The following is a 9,267-nucleotide window of genomic DNA, read 5'->3' as shown; positions in this document are numbered from 1 at the left end:
TCAGAGGCTATGATTCTAAATTAGATGAGCTAGGAAGAGGAACAGGTATAGAATGGAATCCCTGAGCCTGGCTCCCCACAGTTATTGTCTTTGGCATGGTGATCCAGGTAACATTCTTTGCGGTAGCTTGCCTGGCCTGTATCATGAGTGTCACAGGCCAACTTTTGGAGTGTTACCTATTAGCCAGCTGGACTTGGATCCTGTAGTCCTTCTTGACACTTTCAGTTTTGAGAACTCTTCTCTATATTTGCCAGCCCCCACAACCACTGAAGAAAAAGGGTTGCAGGCCTGAAAAGGAGATAAGCTCCAGAAGGGCCGGGTTAGAAAGGGAGCTGGGTCATGTAAGTGCCGTGGGTTGGAACCAGTAGGAGCGTGGAGGTAGAAGGTAAAGAATAGAAGCCAAGGCAGGCAGAAGAGGAGATGGAGACAAAAGAAAGAATAAAATATGATTACTGCAAAGCTTCTGTGGTCCAATACAGATCCTTGGGACAGATGGAGGGGGATTTGGAGAGGGCTGGTCCTAGTAAGCAGACAGAAAAGCCAAGGCACGTGACAATCTATTTGCCAATACTTACTCATGGCTTCCTTTCTTTGGAGTGGGCACTTTCTGAACATAACATCCCAGCTCAAGCCCACAGAGGGACTCCATAATAAGAAGGGGGTGGGAAAGTAGGAGGCTTGTGCCTTTGGTGGAGCTGACTGGGGGCTTCTTAGGTCAGGATTTTACCCATTTAGTAGAGGGAGTGGGGGTAGCAGGAAATTCAGTTTTCTCTGCAAATATTTCAGCTTTTGCTGTAGTAGTATTTTTAGCAACCTGGTTGGCAGAGGAGGAGCCCTGGTACATTTTTAAAGGGGCCTCTGCTAGACTGGAGGGCTCTTTGCACCATCACCCCACATGTCAGAAAGAAAAGAGGGAGAAAGGACATGGCTTAAAGGGTGCATTCAAATTTAAAAATCGGGTTTGCTGGATATTAGGCGACCATCACCTTATCTTCATCAGTAGTTGTTTTCAGTCATCATCAGCATTGCTATATTGGCAGCATTATGAAAAAAGAGTAAATATTTCTTAAACTTCTGTTGTGAGCAGAGTGCTACTAGGGGCATAATATAGAAGGCTTGCTATATTAGACAATTGGTTCTACATATTCATGGGTTTGGGTTCTGCATTTGTAGATTAAGCCAACCGCAGGTCAAAAACATTCAGAGAAAAAAATAAAATTGTACTGAACAGGTATAGACTTTGTTCTTGTCATTATTCCACAAGTTATATTATAGTATAACAGCTATTTACATGAAATTTACATTGAATTAAATATTAAAAGTAAGATAGAGAGAATTTAAAATATACAGGAGGATGTGCGTAGGTTATATGCAAATATCATGCCATTTTATATGAGGGACTTGAGCATCTGCAGATTTTGTAACTGTGGAGGTCCTGGAACGAGTCCCCCAGGAATACAGAGAGATGACGGTTCTTGGTAAGATTGAGGAAAGAACCAACAGAGTTGAGTGAGTACTAATTACATTTGGGAATTTTTTTCCCCCAGTGCTGGGGATTGAACCCGGGGTATTGTGCACACTAGACAAATGTTCTACCACTAAGCTACATCCCCAGCTACTAGGTTACATTAGAATACATTACATTAATGCTTTCCAAAGTGCTTTCACATGTGTTATTTAAGGTGGTAGTCTTAAGGACTATGTGGGGATGTAACCCTCTCTTTCTGAAGACAAAACTGAGGCTGAAAGAGGTTAAGTGACCTGTTACTTGAGTGGTGTTAGACTTCTAATGTACTGCAGAAGGAGGACTGAAACACTGAAGTTCTAACTTAGAATTCTCTTTTCCTTCTAAAATACCTCTAATATTTGTACTCAGTGTAATAAGCCAGCCACATGGTCAACAAATCAGACAAAATCTGTACTCTCTTAGTTCTTATAGTCTGATGAAAAAAAGTACAGGTGTGTGTGTGTGTGTGTGTGTGTGTGTGTGTGTGTGTGTGTGTTTTCAAAGCTGGGAATGGAACCAAGAGCTTCTCACAAGCTAGGAAAGTGCTCTACCACTGAGCTATACTCTCAGCTCTTTTTCCCCTATTGTTGTCTACCTCAGGGTAGAGGGGAAAAATTCTTATCCAGAAGGTGGAGACATCTTGAAATCATCCAGAATGGTCATCTCTTGGAATGTGTGTATGTGATTAGTATCCCAGCCCCATCCTTCTTTGTGCTGATACTTGAAGCTTGGAGTGATCCATGGCTATACCATTCATTTGATATCTATCATTTATTGTCTTATATTAATACTTATAATTTTTTAATTTTAGAAAAATTTAAACATATGCAAAAGTAAGTAAAGTACTATATAATTAACTCCATTGTGCCCATCATTCATCAACAATTCTCAAACCATCCCTCAATGTATTTAGTCTATATTTCTTATGATTTCCTGATTATCATTTATTATCTATCTCTGAGCTATAAGAACTGCTTAATACTTCTTTTCAAGTATATGATTATTAAACTGTAAGTTCTGTTGGTTAAGAGGAGATTCTGGTGATACAGTGTACAGCATGGTGACTTTTGCTAAGAGAGTAGATCTTAAATACTCTTATTGCATAGACACCAAAAAAAGATAACTATGTGTGGTGATGAATGTGTTAATTAATTTCATTGTGATAATTATTTCATAATGTATACATTTATCAATTCACCACATTGTATAACTTGTGTATACATAATTTTTTAAAATCGTATTATAATAGTGCTAGGTAGGAAAAAAATAAGGAAAGAATTGAGTTTTTTTTAAGCACTATAGTTTTAGCACCCTTGGGCATAGTGGATAAATTCTGTTTGAATCATTGAAAAAACTATTTCTTTTTTAATTATTGAATGAGGAGGGAAAATGAATGAATATGTCATGAGGAATCAAGGAGTACCCAGCTAGGCCACTGATTTGGCCTGGTAGGCAGAAGACATTAGCATAAACCTATTCAAGTGAGGTGGCATCAACCTTGCCATGCCAGATCACCCAATGAAGAAACTCTCTTGATATCAAAATAAAGCCATCCAAAGTTAGCAATGGAAGGAGTTTGATGGATGTTCATTCAGAATCCCTTGTTTGTACAACTTTTGGAGCACCTTAGGGGATAACTCCTGTCCTCCACCACACAGTTCTTGGTTGTCCATATGCACTCATCAATCTAGCTATTCTGATATTCTGAAGAATTAAGTAGGTACCATTAGGACAAAGACTCTACCCATTCCTTTGTTATCTACTTTTAAATAGGTATTACTTTTCACTATTAGATGAAATTTGCTTATACCAATAAAAAGAAACCTCTGGAACAATGGGAGGGCACTTCTTCCTTTTATTTTTATTGTAAGTCAGTGCACACACACACACACACACACACTCACACACAGGCTTATGTATTTATTGTTTTTTATTATTTTTTGGTTGTAATTGGATACAATACCTTTATTTTATTTACTTATTTTTATGTGGTGCTGAGAATCAAACCCAGGGCCTCACATGTGAAAGACAGTGCTCTATCAATCAGCCACATCTCAGCCCCTGTATTTATCTTTAATTAAAGTGAAGATTCTATAAGTCTGGAAGGTCTCAAACCATTTTCCTGGGAGTACTTCCTGTGCCAAATATTTATTATGAGCATTTATTATGTGCCATCTGTTTTATACTAAGTGGATCCCATGCTGCATTCATCAAGACTCTTTTGGTTGGAAGGAATAGAAGCCCAACTCACATTAGCATAAGCTTTGATTCACTGAGAGGGCAGAGGTGGAGCTCTAGGAACAACCAGGTCCAGGAATGCAAAGTCTATAGAATCTCTTATTTTTATCTCTGCTTCATTCTGTGCAATGCTGCCATCTCTGTAATGTTGGGACTTTGGCTACAGGAAACTCTGAATTTAAACCATTATAGTTTTTGTACCAAATAGAAAATATAATCTTCAACCCCAACTTCATTAACAATAATTTAAGCATTCTCAGGATAGTTTTCTGATAAACCTGACTTGGGCCTCTTGCCTATCCCTGTACCAATCCTTGGGAAGAGGGGGATGAAGTATTATAATTGACCCAACATGTGGCACAACCACATGGCCAATTGGATTCTATGGCTGGCAGGGGCCTCCAGAAACCATTTGGTTTGAATGGGGGAAGAACAGGTCCACAAAAGAAGGGGACATTGTGAACGGGGCTTACTAATGAACGTTATGTCCATCTTAGTATATCGCATCAAGTCTTGTTCACAATAATCCAATGGAGCAAACAGTATTTATAGATAAGGATTTTGTGGGGAAACAGAAAGGTTAAGTACTTGAACAAGGGCACACAACTGGTAGGCAGCAAAACTGGGATTCCACTCAAGTCTACCTAACTCTAAAGCTGCTCCACTATACAGCTATTTCTGTCTTGATGAATTTCTTCTCAGTCTGTGTATCTTACTGTCATAAAGCCATTAAAACAGAATGTTCCAAGTTTGCACATGAGACAACACCTTCAATCCCTCTGTCCTCTAGGAAAGATCATCTTGGCACTGAGGACTCTTTGAGGATCTTGCTTCCTTCTTGGGTAATATGCTTAAACAAAAATGGGGATTTATTAGGCCACTTAACTGGGCCGGTGTGCCTGGATGTGGTGCTTAGAATAATGTGGTTTCTTTCCTCCCCATCTTTCAGCAAGGCTCTCTGTGCTAGATATACCTTCAGATAGGTCTTCTGCATGGTATGGGAAAAAACATGCCTGACAGCCCAAACCCTCAAAAGAAAAAAAGACCATCTTCTTCTCTATGCATCCATATATAAATGTTGCAAAAGGGCTCTAAGCATTTGCCTATTGTGTTAATCAGTTTTCCATCACTATGACAAAATACCTGAAATAATCAATTTATGAGGAGAAAAGATTCATTTTGGTTTAGTTTCAGAGGTTGCAGTTCATGCTTGCTTGACCGTGTTGCTTTGGACCTGTGGTGGCACAATACATTATGGCAGGAATGTGGCAGAGCAAGCAAGAATGTAGCAGAGAGACAGGAAGGAGTCAGGACTCTAAAATCCCCTTCAATAACACAGCCTCAGTGACCTAACTCCCTCCCACTAGGCCTCTTCTCTTAAAGATTCCACCATTTCCCAGTAGCACCATAGGCTGTGGACCAAGTCTTTAACACTGGGGCCTTTGGAAGGCATGCAAGATCCAAACAATAGCACTTGTATTAATGACAAACACTCCAGGACCATAGAGACTCTGGGAGGGGGTGGGCCAACCCTAGGAAGGTATGCTGGCAGTCAAAAACATTCCATGTCTCTGGACATAATCAATCCAAGCAGCTTGGGAAGTTGAGGCAGGAGGATCGCAAGTTCAAAGCCAGCCTCAACAACGGGTAAGGCACTAAGCAACTCAGTGAGACCCTGTCTCTAAATAAAAATTAAAAAATAGGGCTGGGGATGTGGCTCAGTGGCTGAGTGTGCCTGAGTTCAATCCCTGGTGTAAAAAAAAAAAGTTACATGTTAACTCCTAACAAGGTGGAATCATTAAAGCATAGAGCTGTGCCCTGTTCTGTCCTTTCCTGTGTCCCCTGGTATCTGGTGTGGACATTATTAGCAGTTATTACATTGCCTAGTCATTGTTACATCTTATTTTCTTCAGCAGGCTGTTAATGTTACAGAACCAGGATTTTGCCTTTCATTTTGACATCCCAGCATCTAGCATAGTGCCTAACATATGGTAGCAGCTTGATAAATATTTATTGAAGGAATGAATGTAATATATTGCTATATTTTATATGGTTTACAAAGCATTCTCCAAAGGTCTGGTATGTACTGCAATAATAAGGAATTCTAACTTGAATGCCATTGCATAATTTAGAAGGTAAATTGTAAGTACTTTGCCAAAAAAATTTTCTGTATGCACCTCACTTTGACCATGAAAAGTTATGTGCCACATCTTACAAACCTCATACTTTGATGGGTACACAGGAGGATGAGGGAGGTCATCACAGGGGTGGGGGCACAGAATGCAGCCAGTAAGGAGCTACTTCTTGTGGAGAGGTGAGTTAGCCAAGAAAATTGGCAAACCTTTCCAAGATGATGGTGGGTAATAAGTTCCTTCCTTCAAACTGATGCTCAGGTGCTCCCTGGGGAAGAATCTGGCGTCCTTTCAGGGTTCCCTGGAGGAACTTGGGGGTTATATTCAGAGCAGGGTTAGGAAAGTGACAAGGAGAGGAGCTAAAAAAACATGATGTGTGTGGAAAGGTTAAAGGCACTGAGATGACTCAGGAGGGAGAGGAGAGGGCTGAGAGGAAACTGAATCATTTTCTTCAAGACAAAGAAGGGCCGTTGCCCAGGGATGATGGCCAGCTGTCCTCCTTTGCCTCTGCATGCAGAGCAAGGGGAAACGGGCTTAGACCGGAGGCAGGGCTAAGATTAGAGAGCAGGAAGAACTTGGCAGTGAAGGATGTTGTATAACCTACTTTTCGAGACAACTTGGGGACTGAGGAGACTCCCACACTCCTGGTCTGGGCCCAGTGGACACGAACGTGGGGTTGATCTGGCTGGCTGGCTGCGAACGGAGGAGGAGGTCCTGCGGCTGCATCTCTCTCCGTGTCCTCGATTTCCCGTTGGAAGTTAAGTTCCCAAATTTTGGAGCTGGCAAGGCAGCACCTCCCCCACCCACCACGCACTGCACCAGTGTTCCTGGGCTGGGTAATAATGCCTGTCATTTCCTTTCCCGGGGGAGTGGGGCTGCAACCGCCCTGACAGCCCCGAGGGATTGAAGGCAACTAAAAATAGTGCATTAAATATAATCTGTTGAGGGGCACATTTGCATTGCTTGTCTTCCCCTCTTGCCTGTCTCTTCATCCTTCCTGGCACACCAGGCGTGGGTCTAGCTCTGGGCACTCAGAATCAGGTTCCAGGCCCCAGCTGGTCTCTTTTTGTGGCACAAGGGTTCTTTTGACAACAGGTTGAAGGGAGCAAATCCATAAAGTACAGTCGAGGGTCGTCAGGGGCACCCCGTGCCTCTCCTCCCCGTTCCCCTCTCACCCCCCGGGCCTTTGGGTCCTTCAGGGCCCTGGTGTGCAGGGAAAAGAGCTGGAAGTGGGGGAGGCAATGTTGAAAAGGAGAGCCAGCCAGGCTTTGTTCTCCCATCAGCCACTTCCGTCTGCTACACAATCTCTCTGAGGTTAAATATTAATTAAGAGCAGAATGACAGTGAGAACTGAGCAGTGTCACTTTCTGTCCCAACATAAATGCTAATTTCCTTGCAGGTATAAAGTGACTTTGGAGTGGGATTGGCAGCCCAGGGAGAATACCTGGGGAGGGGGGAGAAAGCGAGGAGAGATGGGTGGTGGTGGCAGCCCCACATCAGAACAATGAAGAGGAACCAGACAGGGAGGGTAGGGGTGCTGGCAAAAGGGAAGCAGGGCTTGTCAGGTCACAGAGGACAAAGTCACAGCACAATACTGGGTTCTCCCTCACTTTAATAATAGTAATCTAAGAAATTGGGGTGGTGCTGGCTCCCCACCTTTCTTAAGGAGAGGTTTTTTTTTTAGTTTTATTTTGATGGAAAGCTCTTTTGATTTAAACACAACGTACAAAGCAACAGGAATTAAATAAATAATATAGATGGCCAATAGTTGAAAACATGTCTCCTCCCACTGTGTACCAGAGCTCCAGAACAGCTGATGGGATCCTTTTGCATCTCAGAGACTGTCTTGACAAAGTCTAAAACATACCAGGTTACTTGTGTGTTCCATTGTAAGGCAGGTTTTTTTTTAATTAAAAAGATTATTTTTTTATTTTTTTGGTACCAGGAATTGAACCCAGGGGCATTTAACCACTGAGCCACATCTCTAGCCCTTTTTAATTTAAAAAAATTTTTTTAAAACATATATTTTTTTACGGGCTGGGGTTGTAGCTCAGTGGTAGAGAGTGCTTGCCTCACATGTGTGAGGCCCTGTGTTCAATTCTCAGCACCACATATAAATAAATGAATAAAATAATGGTCTGTCAACACTAAAAATATTTAAAAAAACATATTTTTTAGTTGTAAGTAGACAAAATACCTTTATTTTATTTTTATATGGTACTGAGGATTGAACCTAGTGCCTCATGCATGCTAGACAGGCACTCTACCTCTGAGCCACAACCTCAGGCCTCCCCCCCTTTTTAAAAAAATTTTGAGACAGGGTTTTGCTAAGTTACTTAGGGCCTCACTAAATTACTGAGTCTGGCTTTGAACTTGCAATCCTCTTGCCTCAGTTTACTGAGCTCTGGGATTACAGGCTTGCACTACTGTGCCTGGCATTAAGCAGGATTTTAAAAATGCAGTCTAAAGGCTAGTTTCAGGACTCATAAAACCTGGAAATCTGGGGCTGGGGTTGTGGCTCAGTGGTAGAGCATTCGCCTAGCACATGTGAGGCCCTGGGTTCAATCCTCAGCACCATGTAAAAATAAAGTAAAGGAATTGTATCCATCTACAACTAAAAAATGTATTTAAGAAAACCTGGAACTTTTTTTGAAAAACTGTGTGTACATAAATAGTTTTGACGGGGGAGAGTTGGGGATTTCTAGCAAGGCTGGTATGACCCACAGTATCATGCTCAGTACATAGTACCCATTATTGAAGTTATCTTATGATTCCAGGTGACTGCTAGAGTCTTAGCTGAAATACATTCTGGGTAAGAAGCAGGAAAATATGGGGAATGGAAGCAGGGAAATAAGTCTCCCTATAATGAGTTTCCCCAGAAACTCATTTCCTTCTTTTTGTCCATAAATACCTGCAAGAGAGACTGGGAAATATGATATTTTAGCTGACATTGTTGTAGATCCATATAAACCATTGTTTTTGTCAATTAGAAAAATGAGAAAAGAATGGTAGAGACTAGGAACTTCTGTTGTAATCTTTGTCTCAAGACAAAGAATCTCTGATATGAGGGAGGGAGATCTTGGGAGGGTTTCTAGCCCACCTCCCAGAAAAAGCTGACAGCAGGAAGAAGACTAGCATTGGAAAGCCTGCTTTGGGTTTGGGTTGCATCAGTCACTCCTAAGCTGATAGTTGATCTTCAGAAGTTGGTCACCCTAAGTGAGATTGGGAGGGTTAGCCTCACACTAAGGACTGGCTGTTTGAAAGGAGGCTAAAAAGAGGTGACAGTTGTATTGAGGAATGAGGCCCTGTAGGGGGCTTTGCAGTATGTGTCTAGGAACAGCTTTGGTCTCTGATCTTCTTCCTAGAAGCATTTTGCTTCCTATAGCCTCC

Source organism: Ictidomys tridecemlineatus, chromosome 4 (assembly GCF_052094955.1).
Source record: "Ictidomys tridecemlineatus isolate mIctTri1 chromosome 4, mIctTri1.hap1, whole genome shotgun sequence".
Taxonomy (NCBI): domain Eukaryota; kingdom Metazoa; phylum Chordata; class Mammalia; order Rodentia; family Sciuridae; genus Ictidomys; species Ictidomys tridecemlineatus.
Note: the sequence above shows the minus strand (reverse complement) of the source record.